Raw genomic sequence first — 19,565 nt, forward strand, 5'->3', positions numbered from 1 at the left:
GGAGATTTCACTAGCATTATGAGTAATCTGGATCAGCACTGCACTGCTCCCTTCTTGATTTTTGGTTTTCAGAATGTCCAACATGAACCACCATGACCTTGGTCCCTTCTTTTATTGTTTGCTAATACCAAAAAACATTTAGTCCTATCACCACTGTAACTGCTATTCAAATAGTTTCAGGCATCTCTTAATCACCTCCTAATCACATATACACCAGACTAATGAAGCTTAGCTTCTTCAGCCTCTCCTCATTTCTCACATGCTCAAGGCTTCTGACAGTTCTGTCACTTGGAGCTCTACCAGGTTTTCCACACCTGTCATGAATAGGAAGATCAAATACTGTTGGACCAAGTCCAGAGATCATCCACAAAGTTGGCCCAATGGCTGGAGCATCTTTGCTGTGAGGGTAGGCTGAGGGAGCTGGTGCTGTTCAGCCTGGAGTAGATTCTGGGGGACCTAATAACTGCCTTCCAATACCTGAAAGAAACCTACAGAAAGGCTGGAGAGAAACTTTTCATCAGGGCGTCTAGTGACAGGACAAGGGGGAATGGTTTTAAGCAGTGGGAGAGTAAGTTTAGACTAGATCTTACAAAGAAGTTCTTCTGTATGAGGGTGGTGAGACTCTGGAATAAGTTGCCAGGAGAGGTTGTGGATGGCCCCTTCCTGAAGGTATTCAAAGTCTGGCCAGATGAGGTTTAGAGCAACCAAGTCTATTTGTGAGGCACCCCAGCCCATGGAGGTTGGAGTAGATAATATCTAGGGTCCCTTCCAATGTAAGCCATTTGATGAAGATGACAATGACAACTTAGATAACTCTAATTTCAAATATCTCACTTCTGTTTTCATGACAAAGTGGAGGACTCCCATGCTTGCCAAGATTTTTTCCCCCTCTCTTGTTTATCTTGATTGCATGTCTTCCCAACAGACAATATTGTTCTTCAAATTAACCACCATAGCTGAAGTGGCAGCATCATCTGCCCCGTAAGGTACTGGCATGATGGATACATCTGCACTTAGCCTGAACTACAGCCCCTGAACAGAAGATGGCAGACAGATCTACCTGTTGATCCCAATGGTGTCACTGTTCACCCAACAGCAAAAAAAAGAATTGAACATGTTTCACATAAGAAAACTGAAACAGGCATTGCATTATAGGAAGTTGCCTGATACTCAGCAAATATCCCATAAAAAAAGTAATTTTGTTGACTGAAAGGGAAAGCACAGGCATGTTATTTAGGATAGGATAGGATAGGATAGGATAGGATAGGATAGGATAGGATAGGATAGGATAGGATAGGATAGGATAGGATAGGATAGGATGGGATAGACCAGGTTGGAAGAGACCTTCAAGATCATTGTGTCCAACCCATCATCTAACACCATCTAATCAACTAAACCATGGCACCAATCACCCCATCAAGTTTCCTCCTAAACACCTCCAGTGATGACAACTCTACCACCTCCCTGGGCAGCACATTCCAATGGCCAATCACTCTCTCTGTGAAGAATTCATTCCTAACATCCAACCTAAACCTCCCCTGGTGCAGCCTGAGACTGTGTCCTCTTGTCCTGGTGCTGCTTTCCTGGGAGAAGAGACCAATGGAATGGACTGCCTGGGGAGGTGGTGGAGTCACCGTCACTGGAGGCGTTCAGGAGGAGACTTGACAGGGTGCTTGGTTACATGGGTTAGTTGATTAGGCAGTGTTGGATAATAGGTTGGACGCGATGATCTTGAAGGTCTCTTCCAACCTGGTTTATTCTATTCCATTCCATTCCATTCCATTCCATTCTATTCTATTCAATCCCCATGTGGCAACAACCTCCCATCAGGTAGCTGTAGAGAGCAGTAAGGTCTCCCCTGAGCCTCGTCTTCTCCAGGCTAAGCAACCCCAGCTCCCTCAGCCTCTCCTCATAGGGCTTATGCTCCAAACCCTTCCCCAGCTTTGTTGCCCTTCTCTGGACACCTTCCAGCAACTCAACATCTTTCCTAAACTGAGGGGCCCTGAACAGGACACAGGTCTCAAGATGTGACCTAACCAGTGCAGTGTACAGGGGCAGAATGACTCTCCTGCTCCTGCTGGCCACACTATTCCTGATACAGGCCGGGATGCCATTGGCCTTCTTGGCTGCCTGGGCTCATGTTCAGCCTATTGCCAACCAGTACCCCAGGTCCCTTTTTGCCTGGCCACTCTTCAGCCACTCTGACCCCAGCCTGTAGCCCTGCATGGGGTTGTTGTGGCCACGGTATAGAACCCAGCACTTGGATGTGTTAAATCTCATGCCCTTGGACTTTCCCATCTGTCCAGCACTTGTGTTGATAGAATTAGTTTGGGGCAAAAAGTTATCTACAAGTTTCAGTTATTGTACTGATACAATTATGCTAATATTTTAATAATTGCCAGTGTATGACTGATGTTAATAAAAAGAGTGATTTGTGTAGGGAATATAATTAGACACTCTAATATATTGATCTCAATGTATGTAAGAATATCTCAGAGAATTAATATGTAAAGTAGGTGTTTTTAAAGTAGTGATTTTTCACAGTTTTCCCTGGGGCATTCTTATTATTACCAAAGCACCCTTTTCTTCTCTGCCATGTGAAAACAAAAGGAGATAAGCTGAAATTCTGTTGGAAAAGAGACACTTTAATTTTAGTTATAAAGAATTTTAAGTCATATCCCTAATTCTGCCAAATTAAATCTCTGACTTTCTTCAATAAGCTCAGAGTGACTGTTCAGGGATGAGCCTAGTGAGATTAATCAACATTGATTCTGCTTCATCAAACTAATTTTGTGTGACAATTAAAACTCTTACTTTGCCAGTAACACCCCTGGAAGGTCTACCCACAGCACACTGAAAACAAAATCAGAGATGTTTTTTTAGTACTGTTGCTTCCATAACAGATAAGTCAGCAAATCCACCTGTGGATCAGAAGACACAGGTTCAGCTTCCTGGTGGCTTCTAAGTAAACAGCACAGGCACAGAACTGTATGCATTTTGTTCAGATAAATAAACTTACAGTCTTCTCTATCAAAGCTGCACATGTCTATTTAATTCTCTACACAAATATTGAAGCATGGACTTCCCAGCTGGATGTAATACCCACAAAGCTGTAATGTATCCTAATGTGGTTTTTTAGCACTATATGGATATAAATAAAAGAGAGGGAGTTTTCCAAGCATAGTAGATAACACAGCTATGGGGAGATAAAAGTCTCAAATCCCCATTTCAAATCAAGAAACAGAGAGGACCTTCTAACCAGAGTAAACTAAACAGAAATCAGTTGGATGAAAGCTATTTCCTGCTGCCTTCCCTTTCCTGCCTTCATTGTTGTGGTCTTTTAGAATCATAGAATCAATAAGGTTGCAAAAGACCTCCAAGATCATCAAGTGCAACCTGTCACCCAAGACCTAATGGCTACTAAACCATGGCACCAAGTGCCACATCAAATCCCCTCTTGAACACCTCCAGGGACAGTGACTCCACCACCTCCCTGGGCAGCACATTCCAATGGCCAACAACTCTCTCTGGGAAGAACTTTCTCCCCACCTCAAGCCTAAACTTCCCCTGGTGCAGTCTGAGACTGTGTCCTCGTGTTCTAGTGCTGGTTGCCTGGGAGAAGAGACCAACCCCCACCTGGCTACAACCACCCTTCAGATAGTTGTAGGCTTATCTGTGTTCTCCTGAACCACAACTCCCTATAATCCTCTAATGTTCATGCCATTTTATGTATCATTAATACTACTACTACTACTACTACTACTACTACTACTACTACTACTAATAATAATAATAATAATAATAATAATAATAATGATAATAATAAACCATGTTGGAAGAGACCTTCAAGATCATCGTGTCCAACCCATCAAGCAATCCAACCCACCTAAACAACTAACCCATGGCACCAAGCACCCCATCAAGTCTCCTCCTGAACACCTCCAATGATGGTGATTCCACCCCCTCCCCAGGCAGCACATTCCAATGGCCAATCACTCTCTCTGGATAGAACTTCTTCCTAACATCCAACCTAAACCTCCCCTGGTGCAGCCTGAGACTGTGTCCTCTTGTTCTGGTACTGGCTACCTGGGAGAAGAGACCAACATCTGCCTGCAGAGTTGGAAAGTCTCTGAAAATGAGGTAAAATCTGTCAGTACTGGCATGAAAATGTAGCTAGGCACTCTGGTGCAGGTATAAACTCTCTATTTAAGAACATGCAGACTGTTGAAGTCTATTTGATAATACTGTTCTTTTAATTGACTTCACTATGCTGATATCATGCTGTGCTTTAATATTTCATACGATATAGCTGTTTAATATAGTACATGAGCTCTAATACTCCAAGGATAGCTTAAGGCAATTTATGCAAAAATATGACTAATCTGGCTCGTTTCTAGATAGCATGGGTGCTTGCTGTGGCACTGCTGTGGCATAACAGGGGGGGGAAAGAAGTTGTATTTTAAAACATACATTTGGATAGCATCATTTATGAGTTATAAATGTGATTTAATTTTGGTAAGAAAATAGTTCATGCCCAATTTTTTGCCTAGGGCAAAATTTGTGCTTAATAAAGCTGCATAGCAAAAAATAATAATATTAAGAGTAAAAACTTTCTTTGAGATAAAAATAATAATAATATAACTCTGGAGCAGGTGGATGTTAAATAGAAAACTTACTGGAGCAGGCTCCTGGCAGGAGCTATTATTCCAAAGCAAGGACTTCTAAGCCCACAGGGAACCTGGATTGGAGTAATTTGTTCCTGAAGCACTACACCTCTTGGAAAGGACTGTCCTAGCTTAGAACAGGACAGGTTGCTCCAAAAGGAGCAAAAGAATCATGCTCACACAAATGGATTGGGACCCAGATTGGAGCAGTTTGTTCCTGAAGCACTACACCTCTTGGAAAGGACTGTCCTAGCTTAGAGCAGGACAGGTTGCTCCAAAAGGAGCAAAAGAATCATATTCACACAAATGGATTGGGACCCAGATTGGAGCAGTTTGTTCCTGAAGCACTACACCTCTTGGAAAGGACTGTCCTAGCTTAGAGCAGGACAGGTTGCTCCAAAGGAGCAAAAGAATCATATTCACACAAATGGATTGGGACCCAGATTGGAGCAGTTTGTTCCTGAAGCACTACTCCTCTTGGAAAGGACTGTCCTAGTTTAGAGCAGGACAGGTTGCTCCAAAAGGAGCAAAAGAATCATGCTCACACAAAGGGATTGGATAGCCCTGGAAAGTTTAAATGCAGAAGCAATTAACATAATACAAAACCCACAAAGCATAGTGGTGAGAATAGCAACGCACAGCAAAGTTCCTTTACACCAGACAAAAATCCCCACACTTCCCTTCTCCCCACTTGGTGGTCACCCCACCCATCCTAGGGCTCTTTCTTCACACACACCCCCTGGCTCCTTTTTTGGAAGGATGGAGCAAGGGAAGAGTGTGAGGAGTCCTCCCTTAGAGAAGGAAGAAGCTGCAAACACAACACATGATGAACTGACCGTGATCCACTCTCTGTTCCCCTGCACCACCAGTAGAAGGATGTAGAGAAAATTGGGTGTAAAGTTAATCTTGAGAAGAAGGAAGGGGTGAAGGGAAGGTGTTCTTTTTAAGAACTAGTTTTATTTCTCGTTATTCTACTGCAGTTTGATTGCTGATAAAATTGTTGGGTTTTTTCCCATATTCAAGTCTGTTTTGCCCATGAATGTAATTGATGAGTGATTTCCCTCTGTCCATATCTTGGCCCAGGAGCCTTTCAATATATTTTCTCTCCCCTATCCAGCTGATAAGGGGGAATAATAGAGCACCTCTGCCGGGCACCTGGCATTTTTAATCTTTGACCTGAGCAGTTAATCAACCTGTTAGACTCTTTGATTGACATGAAAAATTCATTAGAGCAATCCAACAGGTTTTTAGGTTCAAAGCTATTCACAATAAATAAAAGCAAAATCCTTGCTTAGAAAAGCTACTTCCACGTGCACAAGCTGTAAAAGCAAACTGATCACCTTATTGCTCTCTACAACTACCTGAAGGGAGGTTGTAGCCAGGTGGGGGTTGGTCTCTTCTCCCAGGCAACCAGCACCAGAACAAGAGGACACGGTCTCAAGCTCTGCCAGGGGCAGTTCAGACTGGATGTTAGGAAGAAATTCCTCACAGAGAGGGTGATTGCCCATTGGAATGTTCTGCCCAGGGAGGTGGTGGAGTTGGCATCATTGGAGATGTTTAGGAGGAGACTTGATAGGATGCTTGGTTGCATGGTTTAGTGGATTAGGTGGATGGAGTTGGATGATGGGGTGGATGCGATGATCTTGAAGGTCTCTTCCAACCTGTTTTGTTTTCTGTTCTATTCTATTCTATTCTATTCTATTCTATTCTATTCTATTCTATTCTATTCTATTCTATTCTATTCTGCTCAAAGGCAGCTTGGTGTAACTTTAGTCAAAATACCACCATGCATCCTGATGGCAAAAGAAAGTTATATGATGGTAACTAAAGTAGTCTGATGTGTTTCCAGTTGTTGCCACCAATCCCTGATTTGGATTGCATGACTTTGATTAGCATAGTCTATATAATAACATTGTTTTGTTTTCATCACATAATTTAGAAAACTAAATGTTCATTTGTCTTGGTTAATTTCAGAGTTCAATTGCTGTTTTCTGTACCTAGAAAAGCTACCCAGTTTTGAAATATTCTCAAAATCTCATTTGGTTTTGCTCCATTCTCACTTCTGTAGGAGCAAAGTTTTCAGGTGACTATGTTAGAACTAAAATGGTAAGAGTGATCATCAAAGGGAAACTACATGCAGTGTGCCTTGATCCTTATCCTTTGATGGTTTCATCATTAAGTTTTATGTGACATATGAATAAATGCTTCCTCATTTTCACTCTTCCTTGGGGCTTTGCAGGTGTACTGGAAATGTAGCACTTTTTGAACACTGTATTTTCTGCAGCTAGACTGGACAAAACATTAAAGAAAATATGGTCAAAAGACTTTTTGTTGTAAAGCATCCTGAGATCTGTTGATAAAAAACAGGGTAAAAGAGGCAGGTATCATTTATTGTCAGGGACAGGGAATATGATATGACTACTGATACTTTTTATTCTAACTTTTTATTCTGGATCTTCTGTAGATAGTGTGGGTATTTGACAGTTGAAGGGAATTCATTGCACTTCTACCCAAAAAAGAGGTGAAACAAAAGATTTAGCAGATTACTGGTTAGGCCACACTTTAAATACTGTGTCCAGTCCTGGGCCCCTCAGTTTAGGAAAGATGTTGAGTTGTTGGAACGTGTCCAGAGAAGGGCAACAAAGCTGGGGAGGGGTCTGGAGCACAAGCCCTATGAGGACAGGCTGAGGGAGCTGGGGTTGTTTAGCCTAGAGAAGAGGAGGGTCAGAGGAGACCTTCTTGCTGTCTACAACTACCTGAAGGGAGGTTGTAGCCAGGTGGGGGCTGGTCTTTCCTCCCAGGCAACCAGCACCAGAACAAGAGGACACAATCTCAATCTTTGCCAGGGGAGGTTCAGGCTGTTAGGAGGAAGTTCATCATAGAAAGAGTGATTGGCCATTGGAGTGGACTGCCCAGTAATGTGATGGAGTCACCATCACTGGAGGTGTTTAGGAAGAGACTGGATGGGGTGCTTGGTGCCTTGGTTTGGTTGATTAGATGTTGGATGATAGGTTGGACTCGATGATCTCAAAGGTCTTTTCCAACCTGGTCTATTCTATTCTATTCTATTCTATTCTATTCTATTCTATTCTATTCTATTCTATTCTATTCTATTCTATTCTGTTCTGTTCTGTTCTGTTCTGTTCTGTTCTGTTCTGTTCTGTTTTGCTGCTGCCTGCTGCTTTGCTTAGTGAGAGTGAGGGCTCACCCTGGTTCACCCTGGCAACATTCACACAAATTCATGTAAATTTTCTCCTGATAGCCATGGGAAACATGCTTGTTGTGCAGCTGTCACAGGCTGCATGACGTCTTAGAAGACCACATCAAAGAACCAGAAAACAGAGCAAGAGAGGACCTTGCAAAGTGATGACATGTGGACCATCTCAACATATCTTCAGACATATTTCTCAGTAGAAATGCCCCAACAGTGAGGAACAGGATTGAGGACAACAGCCACAGTTTGCTTTGGTGCAGTAAAAACTTTGATGTTTGATTATGAAGAGGAACAGACCTGTAATGTACTGCTCTACCTTCTGCTCCATCATATGACAAGAGTAATTACACAAATCATGTCAGGTATTATATATCATGACTGTGTTTTCCAGAACTCTGTTCCTTTCATAGCTAGTTATTCAATTTCAGCTGAGAGCTAATTTAGACTGCTTACATTAAGTGCAGTATTATTATGGCAATACATTTACACTTTTACAGAAAGGAAGAAGGATAAGGAAATATAAGAATTAGTCACAGAAAAGAAAGTGGATAAGGAAATATAAAAACTAGACACCGGTGTTCACTGCCTCAAATCCATTCTGAGTGTTAAAGGCATGGCCAGAATTCAAAATTATTTCATTCCAGACTCTTTTGTCAGGATAACAAAAATTCCAGATTGACACTAAGGTGTGAATAGCCCTGTTACCTTTAACAGCTGAGAAACACAGAAGCAAAGCAATCAAAAAAAGGTAATCATTAAAGTATTTTCTGATGAGCAATTAAAAGGTAGGAAATTCCAACATGAAGGTCTCAAATGTAACCACAGTTTGACACCCTACACTTACGAGCACAGGCTCTGCTGGATAAAACACTGGCTGGGCAAACAGGCCAAAGAGTGGTGGACAGTGGAGTTAAATCCAGCTGGTGGCCAGTCACCAGAGGTGTTTCTCAGGTCTCAGTGTTGGGACCACTGCTGTTTAACATCTTTATTGATGATTTTAATGAAGACAAAGAGCGTGTCATCAGTAAGTTCGTAGATGACACCAAGTTAGGTGGGAGAATTGCTGTGCATGTGGGTAGGGATGTTCTGCAGAGGGAATTGGATAGAGTGGAGCAATGGGCCAGCATTAACGGGATGAGCTTCACAGAAAGAGTGATTGGCCATCAGAATGTGCTGCCCAGGGAGGTGGTGGAGTCATCACCACTGGAGGTGTTCAAAAAAGGATTGGACGTGGCACTTGAAGCCATGGTTTAGTCAGTCATGGGATATTGGGTGATAGGTTAGGCTTGAGGATCTCTGAGGTCTTTTCCAATCTTATTGATTCTATGATGATTCTAAGCCCAAATGCCAGGTCCTGCACTTGGGTCACAACAACCCCAAGCAATGCTACAGGCCTGGGGAAGTGTGGCTGGAATGCTGCCTGGCAGAAAGGGACCTGGGGGTTCCAATCAATAAGGAACTGAATATGAGCAAGCAGTGTGCCCAAGTGGCTAAGAAAGCCAATGGCATCCTGGCTTGTATTAGAAACGCTGTGTCCAGCAGGAGTAGGGAGGTGATTGTCCCCTTGTGCTCAGCTCACGTGAGGCCACACCTTGCATATTGTGTTCAGTTTTGTGTTCAGAGATGTAGAGGTGGAGGAGCGAGTGTGGAGAAGGGCAAGGAAACTGTGAAGGGCCTGGAAAATTAATCATATGAAGAGTGACTGAAGGAGCTGGGGCTGTTTAGTTTGAAAAAGAGGATCCTGAGGGGATACCTCATTGCTGCCTGCAACTACCTGAAAGGATGTTATGGAGAGGCTGCTGCTGGTCTCCTCTCACAGGTAATTAGTGATAGAACAAGAGGGAATGGCCTCAAGCTACAACTGGGTAGGTTTATGTTGGGGATTGTTTTGAGCAAGAGGGGACATGGGTCCCATGAACACCTGTGCAATTCAGGCCTTGAAGAATTCTCTGTTGATAATATAGCGGTGGAGTAGGAGCTGTGGGAAAGTGTTGATTTCTTGGCATGCTGAAGTCCAGCTGCCCCTGAGAAGGGAGGCAAGCAAGATAAGGAGGAGGCGAGATCTGGGAAAGAGAGCAATTAGACTGAGTAGAAAAATTCCACAGAGTTGTGAAAACAATGATGTAACCTTTAAGAGAGAAACCAATAGTATGTGTTAAATTAGAATAGAATTAACTATGCATAAGATAAGACTATAAATAATGAAGTGTGGAACAATAAAGTTGGATGATTACTATCACTCTTATTGAGTGCTGTTGTCCCTGTCTCCGCTCTTGTCAGGTTTAGACTGGACATTAGGAAAAAAAATATCACAGAAAGCGTGCTCAGGCATCCCCCTGCTGCCCAGGGGGAAGGTGGTTGAGTCACCAACCCTGGATGTGTTTAAAGGTCATTTGGATGTGGTGCCTAGGGATACGATTTAGGGATGAACCTTGTAGAGTAGAGTTATTGATTGGTCTTGGTGATCCTCAGAGTCTTTTCCAACTTGAATGTTTCTGTGATTCTGTGATTTCTGTGTTATGTTAACAGCCTGTGCATGATCACATTTTATGTCAATTACCAGTTCCAGATTAGAGCAACCAGGACCAGAAAGGATGAAAAGCCCACACTGACAGGAGTGTGACTTGCCCAGAACCACAAAGGAACTCTGATAAAACCCAGTTATTTGGGAGGCATCCAAAAAAACCCCACAATTATTAAATCTTCTTTCTTTCAGCTCCAGCTTCATTAGCAGTATACTTTTATGGGGGGAGAGAGGGGGGAAGCTAGTATCCTACAGTCAACATCTCTTCATTATAAAACCTGATTTGCAGTCTGTGAACTGAATGAGAGGAGAATGATATTAAAAAAAAACTTGCATGCACTAATGTAATTATAGATGGTAATACTTACATCTAAGACAGACTAATTAAGGCTGTATAGACAACCTTAATTCTGACATTTTTCTAACTTCTGAGTAATTGACCTTGCAATCTCAACACTCCTCATGTATCAGTTATAATTAGCTTTTAAAAACACAAAAAACACCCCACTGTTGTTGAAGCAGAAAGAAAAGAAAAGAAAAGAAAAGAAGAAGAAAAAAATAATTTTCCTCAGGAACCAAGCTGTGCTTTTTTGAGAGCCAAATCCTTCAGAACCACTCTTTGGAAGACTGCAAGAGGACCTACAGCAGGCAGGCCTGGGGTGATTAATTACCCCCACATGGGGCAGAAACTGCAAAGTGGAATACACATCAGCACTGGGAGATTTCCCAGATTGTTCTTGGCAGAAGACAGAGGTTGGGATAGAGGATGCCTGGGGATGTTTAGTCAGGTTCTGGTGCCTTGTTTTATCTGTAGTCCTCTGTTTCAACCTTATTTGTCCCAGTTCCTTCCCTTGATATTAGAATAACCTTTATTAGAATAAACCAAACCAGGTTGGAAGAGACCTTCAAGATCATCGTGTCCAACCCATCAACCAATCCAACCCACCCAAACAGCTAACCCATAGCACCAAGCACCCCAGCAAGTCTCCTTCTGAACACCCTCAATAACGGCGACTCCACCACCTCCCCGGGCAGCCCATTCCATAGCGCAATCACTCTTTCTGTATAGAACTTCTTCCTAACATCCAACCTGAACCTCCCCTGGCGCAGCCTGAGACTGTGTCCTCTTGTTCTGGCACTGGGTGCCTGGGAGAAGAGACCATCATCCGCCTGTCTACAACCTCCCTTCAGGTAGTTGTAGAGAGTGATAAGGTCACCCCTGAGTCTCCTCTTCTCCAGGCTGAGCAACCCCAGCTCCCTCAGCCTCTCCTCATAGGGCTTTTGTTCCAAACCCCTCACCAACTTTGTTGCTCTTCTCTGGACTCGTTCCAGCAAGTCAACCTCCTTCCTAAACTGAGGGGCCCAGAACTGGACACAGTCCTCGAGGTGTGGCCTAACCAGTGCAGTATACAGGGGCAGAATGACCTCCCTGCTCCTGCTGGCCACACTGTTCTTGATGCAGGCCAGGATGCCATTGGCCCTCTTGGCTGCCTGGGCACACTGCAGGCTCATGTTCAGCCTACCATCAACCAGCACCCCCAGATCCCTCTCTGCCTGGCTGCTCTCCAGCCACTCTGACCCCAGCCCGTAGCACTGCATGGGGTTGTTGTGGCCAATGTGCAGAACCTGGCACTTGGATGTGTTCAATCTCCTGCCATTGGATTCTGCCCATCTGTCCAGCCTGTCGAGGTCTCTCTGCAAAGCCTCCCTACCCTCCAGCAGATCAACTCTTGCCCCCAGCTTGGTGTCGTCAGCAAATTTACTGATGATGGACTCAATGCCCTCATCCAGATCATCATATTGACTTATGTTGTTTTCTGATTCTCCTAGGTCTTGCTCCTTGCACCTCTTCTTCTGAGCTATGGAGTGGCTGTTTCCTTCTGCTCCAAACTACCCATACTCAGCCTCATCTCCAGTGACCTCTTTGCACCCAGGAGAAACAACTGAACTCAAACTCATACTCCACTGCAACACAGGCTCATATCATGCACCTGAAGTGAAGAATCTTTGAAAAATGAACCATGAAACTCTTTGAAGCTTCCATTAAAGTTCAGGTTTAGGGGAAGTTTTGAGTATGATTTAGCAGTGATCCATTTTTATATAGAATGTAGAAAGTCTTGCCTCTCTGTTAACCAATCATGATATTGCTTTTCTTACTGGTGTTTTTAATATAACCCTGACATATTCTCTCTCACATTTCATTGAAAGATCCTCCTTATTCATTTTTAAATAAGCCAGAAGGTCAAGGTAGAAAACTTCAGTATAAATATTGGATCACTGTAAACACAGAGATTCTGTAAAACAAAGTGTCACCGAGAAGTGTTTTGGAATCAATATCTCTATCCAATGACATCCTGGCTTGGATAAGAAATACTCTGGCAAGCAGGACCAGGGAGGTGATTGCCCCTGTGTACTCTGGACTAGTGAGGCCACATATCAAATACTGTGTTCAGTTTTGGGCCCCTCATAACAAGAAGGATACTGAAGTGCTAGAGCAGGTCCAGAGAAGACCATCTGACCTGGTGAAGTCTTATGAGGAGCAGCTGGGGGAGCTGTGGTTGTTTAGTCTGGAGTAGGGAAGGCTGAGGGATGAACTCATTGCTCTTTACAACTACCTGAAAGGAGGTTGTAATGAGGTGAGGGTCAGTCTCTTCTCCCTAGTATCAGGTGATAGGATGAGAGGAAATTGGAATGGAATGGAATGGAATGGAATGGAATGGAATGGAATGGAATGGAATGGAATGGAATGGAATGGAATAGACCAGACCTTTGAAATCATGGAGTCCAACCTATCACCCAACACCACCTAATCAACTAAACCATGCAACCAAGCACCCCATCAAGTCTCCTCCTGAACACCCCAAATTGTGCTGGAGGAAGTGTAGGATGGATATTAGGAAATCGCTTTTCCACTGAAATAATTGTCAGGTATTGGAAAAGGTTGTCCAGGCAGGTTGTTGGCTGAGTCACCACCCCTGGATGTGTTTAGAAGCCATGTAGATGTGGTGCTTGAGGATATGGCTTAGTGGTAGACTTGGTAAAGTAGGGTTAACGGTTAGAGTCAATGAATGATCTTGAAGGTCTTTTCCAACCTAAAAGATTTTGTGATTCTATGATCTCTCTTCCACAGACAGTAAAAAGCAGAAGGCTCTGAAGTTTAGTTCACATCATGTGATAGGCACAGAATTACAAATATGTCTGTTAAAATATATTTAAGTGTATAAAATGTCTCATTGCATAGATGAGTACCTAGCAACAGCTGCAACTCTTGTTTCAATTCAATCTCCGCTTGAATTCCCTTGATTTCCTGGGGGAGAAGAAAGTCAATATTACTTTTCACTTCTTTCAAATGTTAACATATGAACTAAAGTGAACTAAACCTTGACCTGTAGTTAGCAATCAAAGTTACACTGTTTTTTTCAAAGTACTAAGGAGAGTCCAGGTCTAGGGAATTACATTGGTAATTACATTGGTCTCTTCTCCCAGGCACTCAGTACCAGAACAAGAGGACACAGTCTCAGGCTGCACCAGGGGAGGTTCAGGTTGGATATTAGGAAGAAGTTCTATACAGAGAGAGTGATTGCCCGTTGGAATGGGCTGCCCAGGGAGGTGGTGGAGTTGCCATCATTGGAGGTGTTCAGGAGGAGACTTGCTGGGGTGCTTGGTGCCATGGGTTAGTTGTTTGGGTGGATTGGATTGGAGGTGTTCAGGAGGAGACATGATGGGGTGCTTGGTGCCATGGGTTAGCTGTTTGGGTGGATTGGATTGGTTGATGGGTTGGACGCGATGATCTTGAAGGTCTCTTCCAACCTGGTTTGGTTTATTCTAAATAAAGGTTTATTCTACATTAGCCAAAGTGCTTTTGGAAGAAGCAACTAAAATAAAAGTGCCATCCTGGAACCCTTGATTCAACCCTTCAACTTGATTTGATATCATAATGTAAGAGGGAAAAATGCCACCAAAATTGTCATATAGTGACATGATTAACACAGTATCAGAATTCTTCACCAGATGCTGCCCAGGGAGAATATTGTCTTAGAATTAATGAATATAAACAAGTGATAAATAACTTTAAAATTAACATTTTCTCACCATTAAAATGAGATTCTGGTGCATTTGAAAAGATAATGCATGTATAAAAGAGTACATGCAGCTGGCTTCACCTCTTCAGTGTCAGTATTTTACTTGAGCTTCTTGTCCTGGGCTCCCCTTATCAGTGAGGAGGAGGCAATACTAGGACATAGTTATTTTCTTATTAAACTGAACCTCTAAACAAAGTGAATTATATAAATATTAGGGTCAGATGGAGTCCTCTGTGTGGTAATCTACACTGAACTCCATCTCTGACAGTTGAATAGATAAGACTGTGAGAACAAAGCAAGCCCTTAAGATACTGGCTTATTCTATATTTTTCTTGCTTTCTCCTTGCAGCTTTCAGCACAAAGTGTAAGAATTTCTGGAGCCAGAGGTATTTTTTGTTTGCTAAAGCCCTGATGCATTTCTCCTCCATGAGTTTATTGTATTGCTTCTTGAACAAATTTGCACTTTTGACATCCAGAATGCTGCTTGGCAGAGTTTCCACAGTGTGTGTATCCAAGCAAAAATATATTCCTTGTGTTCTTGTTTCAGCCTGTTCAGTGATGATGTCATTTGAAGATCCATAGTTCTTATACTATTAGAAAGAAAGAGCATTTTCTGTTCTTATATCCCGTGGGACTTGAAATCTCAGCTAAATTCCATCCTACTGGAGCCATGTATTTCTGACCTACAATTTAAGTTGCTATGTCATTCTCTTACAATAAATACTACCTTTTTTTTTTCCTCACAGAAGACCAGGAAAGTTATTTTTCACTGTTTGAGAAAGCTACCCTCAAAATAAAGTAATTTGTATAAAGATTGGTACAATGACATGTTCACACAGCATCACAGAATCAACCAGGTTGGAAGAGACCTCCAAGATCATCAAGTCCAACCGATCACCCAACCCTAACTAATCAACCTGACCGCAGCACTAAGTGACTCAGTCAGGCTTTTCTTAAACATCTCCAGGGACCTTGACCCCACCACCTTGCCAATAAATTATCTAATGTCCAAGAGTAGTGGAACATCCTGAAAGTAGCCATATTAAGCACCTAGCAATCACTAAAAGTCAATAATTCATATTTGAATATTAGCACTGGTTTCACACTCTGCCCCTTTTCTGCCCCATTTTCCCTCTTTTTCCCCTGAAACCCAAGGCACCTGGGCTCTGGTGGAGTCTCCTCCCACCCTAAGTGTGGCCACATGGCCCTCCCCACCCACTCACCTTTTTAAGCCCTCCTAGGAAAGGCAGTAGCCCCAAGCTGAGCCCATCTGGGCTGAGGATCCTCCTCTCATCGCTGGTGAGTCCCTATGGTGCACAGCGGGTGATGGTGGTGGTGACAACAAAGGCCGGGGGGCCTGGTGGCCCCCCGGTTGTTAGGGTCAGGATTGATGACTACTCCAATATCATCCACGGGTGCTGGCTGGGCCACCTTACTGGGGCTGAACTCCTCTGTGTGGTGTCTTGGCTGGTTGAGAGTCTTGCCCCCAGCTCTGGGGTTGGTGCAGTAATGGTGGTGGTGAAGCAGGAGCTGTTACTTGTCTTTCTCAGGGTTTATTTCTCTACTTTATTTATGTTGTTGATTTTTATTATTAGTTTTTTTATTGCAGAATCATAGAAGGACAGAATGATAGGGGTTAGAAGGGATCTCTAGTCATTATCTAGTCCAATTCTGCCAGAACAAATTTGCCTAGATCTGGTTGTGTAGGAATGCATTAGGCAGGTTTTGAAAGTCTCCAGAGGAGCCTCCGTGATGTTTCTGGGTAGCCTGTTTCAGTTCTGTCACCCTCAAAAGAAAAGTGTTTATCCTTAAGTTCAAGTGAAACCTTCTGTGTCCTAGTATGCATTTGTTGCACCTTGTCCTATCAGATTTGTTGCTGGAATTACCTGTCAGATACTTAAACAGAATCAGATGAAGGATGTTCATTCTTTTTACTAATCGGGAATAGTGGTAAAAACAAACACAATGGCAAAAAAAAACCCACACTTCCCAATTTTAGCATTTGACAAAAGTTGATGGGTAAATGTATTAGCAAGAAATAATAGCACCATTTAGAAGCATGCAATATAATGTTTGGTAAGTGCAACGGAAGCTGCTGTGAATTCCAGTATCAGGCAAAATACATTTCTGGGCCCCTCAATTCAAGAAAGGTGTTGACTTGTTGTCCAGAGAAGGGCAACAAAGCTGGGGAGGGGTTTGGAGCACAAGCCCTGTGAGGACAAGCTGAGGCAGCTGGGGTTGCTTAGCCAGGTGAAGAGGACGTTCAGGGGAGACCTCATTGCTATCTACAACTACCTGAAGGGAGGTTGTAGACAGGTGGAGGCTGGTCTCTTCTAGGCAACCAACACCAGAACAAGAGGACACAGTATCAAGCTGCACCAGGGGAGGTTTAGGCTGGAGGTGAGGAAGAAAGTCTTCATAGAGAGAGTGATTTGCCATTGGAATGGACTGCCTGGGGAGGTGGTGGAGTTGCCATCACTGGATGTGTTTAGGAAGAGACTTGATGGGGTGGTTGGTGGTTGGATGTGATGATCTTGAAGGTCTCTTCCAACCTGGTTTATTCTATTCTACATTGTTTTTTATCCCATAAATAAATAGTTGTTCTATGGCAAGCTATCCCAACAAATTTTATCCACAACACCTAGAAAACTGATGGAAAAAGACAGAACTGCATGGTTGTATTCAGTGTGAATGGAGAAGTTAAAATGATGTAAAGGGATCATGCTTAATATTTCTTTTAGCTTTCCTGCTTAACTCTGTCCTGTCCAGAAATTTGTATCCTTCTAGTAATTTGAAGAGATGTAGAGAACTGCTTTCACAGTATCACCAAGGTTGGAAGAGACCTCAAAGATCATCAAGTCCAACCTGTCACCAGAGACCTCATGACTAGACCATGTCACCAAGTGCCACATCCAATCCCCTCTTGAACACCTCCAGGGATGGTGACTCCACCACCTCCCTGGGCAGCACATTCCAATGACAAATGACTCTCTCCGTGAAGAACTTTTCTCCTAACATCCAGCCTAAACCTCCTCTGGTGCAGCTTGAGACTGTGTCCTTTTGTTCTAGTGCTGGTTTCCTGGGAGAAGAGACCAACCCCCACCTGGCTACAACCTCACTTCAGGTAGTTGTACAGAGCAACGAGGTCTCCCCTGAACCTCCTCTTCTCCAGGCTAAACAATCCCAGCTCCAACCCTCTTTCTCTACTCCTAACCCTCAATGGGTCTCCATTTTGGGGTTTACTTATGAAGATGTGGCTAAGAACCACTTTTTCAACTCTCATTTTCTGTCTTAAGCAGCTGCACTTGCAACTAGGTTTCACATTATAAGTATATTGAATGTCTGAATGATATCAACTTCAGATTGTAAAGGTCTAAAAATCAAAGACAGGAAAGAGTAGGTAAATTTATTGACAAATGATCCAACCTGAAAATTGGTTTTGTTACTGAAAGGCACTTTTAAAAAAATTAGGGTTTTGTCTCTTTCAATTGTATCATGATTGATTAAACATCACAGTGGATCAAAATCAAGGTAAAGGAATGCCAGTCAAAATCCTGTGTGAGCTTCTGTTCAACTGCTTCTTTGTTTCAGAGTTTATATCTAAGGCTGGGCCTTAGCTCTTTGGAGGTAAGAGAGAAAGTCTGAAGGTATGAATTCTTCCCCTTGTTCAAGTAGGACTGGGTTAGAAAACACCTTGACAATCTGAATACTCACATATCCATGGACCATGATGGGATGCACCCACAAGTGCTGAGCTGCTGGCTAAGTCACTGTCCATCACTCTTGCATGGTCATGAAGACACCCTTCATCCAGGCCTTTGAAGAGATTGTACAAGACTGGACCCAGTTCTGACATCTTTTGTTTAAGTAAGTTGAAATTTGTGCATAATATTCACTGGAGGTGTTCAGGAGGAGACTTGATAGGGTGCGTGGTTGCATGGTTTAGTTGATTAGGTTGGATGATAGGTTGGGCACGAGGATCCTGAAGGTCTCTTCCAACCTGGTTTATTCTATTTTCTAAATCTGAACTCTTTTAAAAACAGCACTGTATATCCACAAATGCTGTGATAAAATCATCAGAGATGACAAACACAGAAGAATGATAATCCTGTTGCAGGAATACTTGTGAAAATACCTTAGCTGTTACGTAGAAATGTCCATTTAAATTATTGTCATAATTCCTTCTAGCATAAATTTCTCTCAGATGTGAGTGAAAATGGTAATGAAATACAAGCTTATGGATAACCAAAATTTGAAACTTTCCACAGAAGGCATGAAACAAAAGAAATGTCAAGTAACCTCAGTGTTTATATTGGTCTGATGTGCTCCTCATTGTCCATATGTGGTGCAACACATAAAAATTCTTTCTCCTAGATGAAGACTCGCATTTTAAATACAGGATACTGCCAACAAGATATTTTTGACAGTGAAGTGGAGGCAGGCATGCAATGCAGAGTTATTTTTGTCACTTGTATTTAGAGGTAAATGTTGGAACTGAGAAGCAACTGGAACACAGCTATTCCAGAAGAAAAGGCTATTGTGTAAATCATATTCTGTGCATGGAATTGCTGATACAATTTGCTGTTTCAATTTCGATCTTTGTTGAAGGCCAATAAGAGCTGTGTGTATGTTGTGAACTAAACAGACTGGCCTGCGTATTGCAGAGGAACTGATGAATGTAATCTCTAAAAATCCTACTTCTGTTTGGTAAAAGAGATGATATTTTAATCACAAAATCTGTCACAGGCTGTTAGCATTGCAGTGCAACTGCTATCCCACTTTTTTCCTGTAAGACTTGTGAGGGTCATAAGCATGTATTAAAACTAATATATGCACTCTGTGGGTATTCCTCTCAAACCTGTCTTTATACTTCCAAAATTTACTGAGCCCCAGGTCTCAGATTTCGACTTTGTAACTGTTTACTTCTATTTTTCTTATGTTTTAAATTGGCACTGGATAGGAAAATAAATAAGCATTTTCTTTATTAATACGAAGCCTAGAAATTGTGTTCTTGTATAGCTTATTCTGTTATGAGGTACTTTCTTCCTGAAGGTTAGATTTATTGGACTGATAGAGGCACA

The 19,565-nt window shown here is 42.6% G+C and overlaps 1 long non-coding RNA gene across 1 annotated transcript; it reads left to right on the plus strand.

The window, feature by feature from the left end:
- The first annotated feature begins 15,751 nt into the window (after window positions 1-15,751).
- On the plus strand, window positions 15,752-19,431 carry LOC137443616 (uncharacterized). The gene is made up of 3 exons (XR_010987962.1): window positions 15,752-15,783; window positions 18,076-18,351; window positions 18,859-19,431. It is a non-coding gene; the product is annotated as an uncharacterized lncRNA (long non-coding RNA).
- The last annotated feature ends 134 nt before the right edge of the window (window positions 19,432-19,565 follow it).

The sequence above is a fragment of the Melanerpes formicivorus genome, unplaced genomic scaffold (genome assembly GCF_026170545.1).
Source record: "Melanerpes formicivorus ecotype bairdi unplaced genomic scaffold, bMelFor1.0.p_v2 SCAF_1, whole genome shotgun sequence".
NCBI classification, from domain to species: domain Eukaryota; kingdom Metazoa; phylum Chordata; class Aves; order Piciformes; family Picidae; genus Melanerpes; species Melanerpes formicivorus.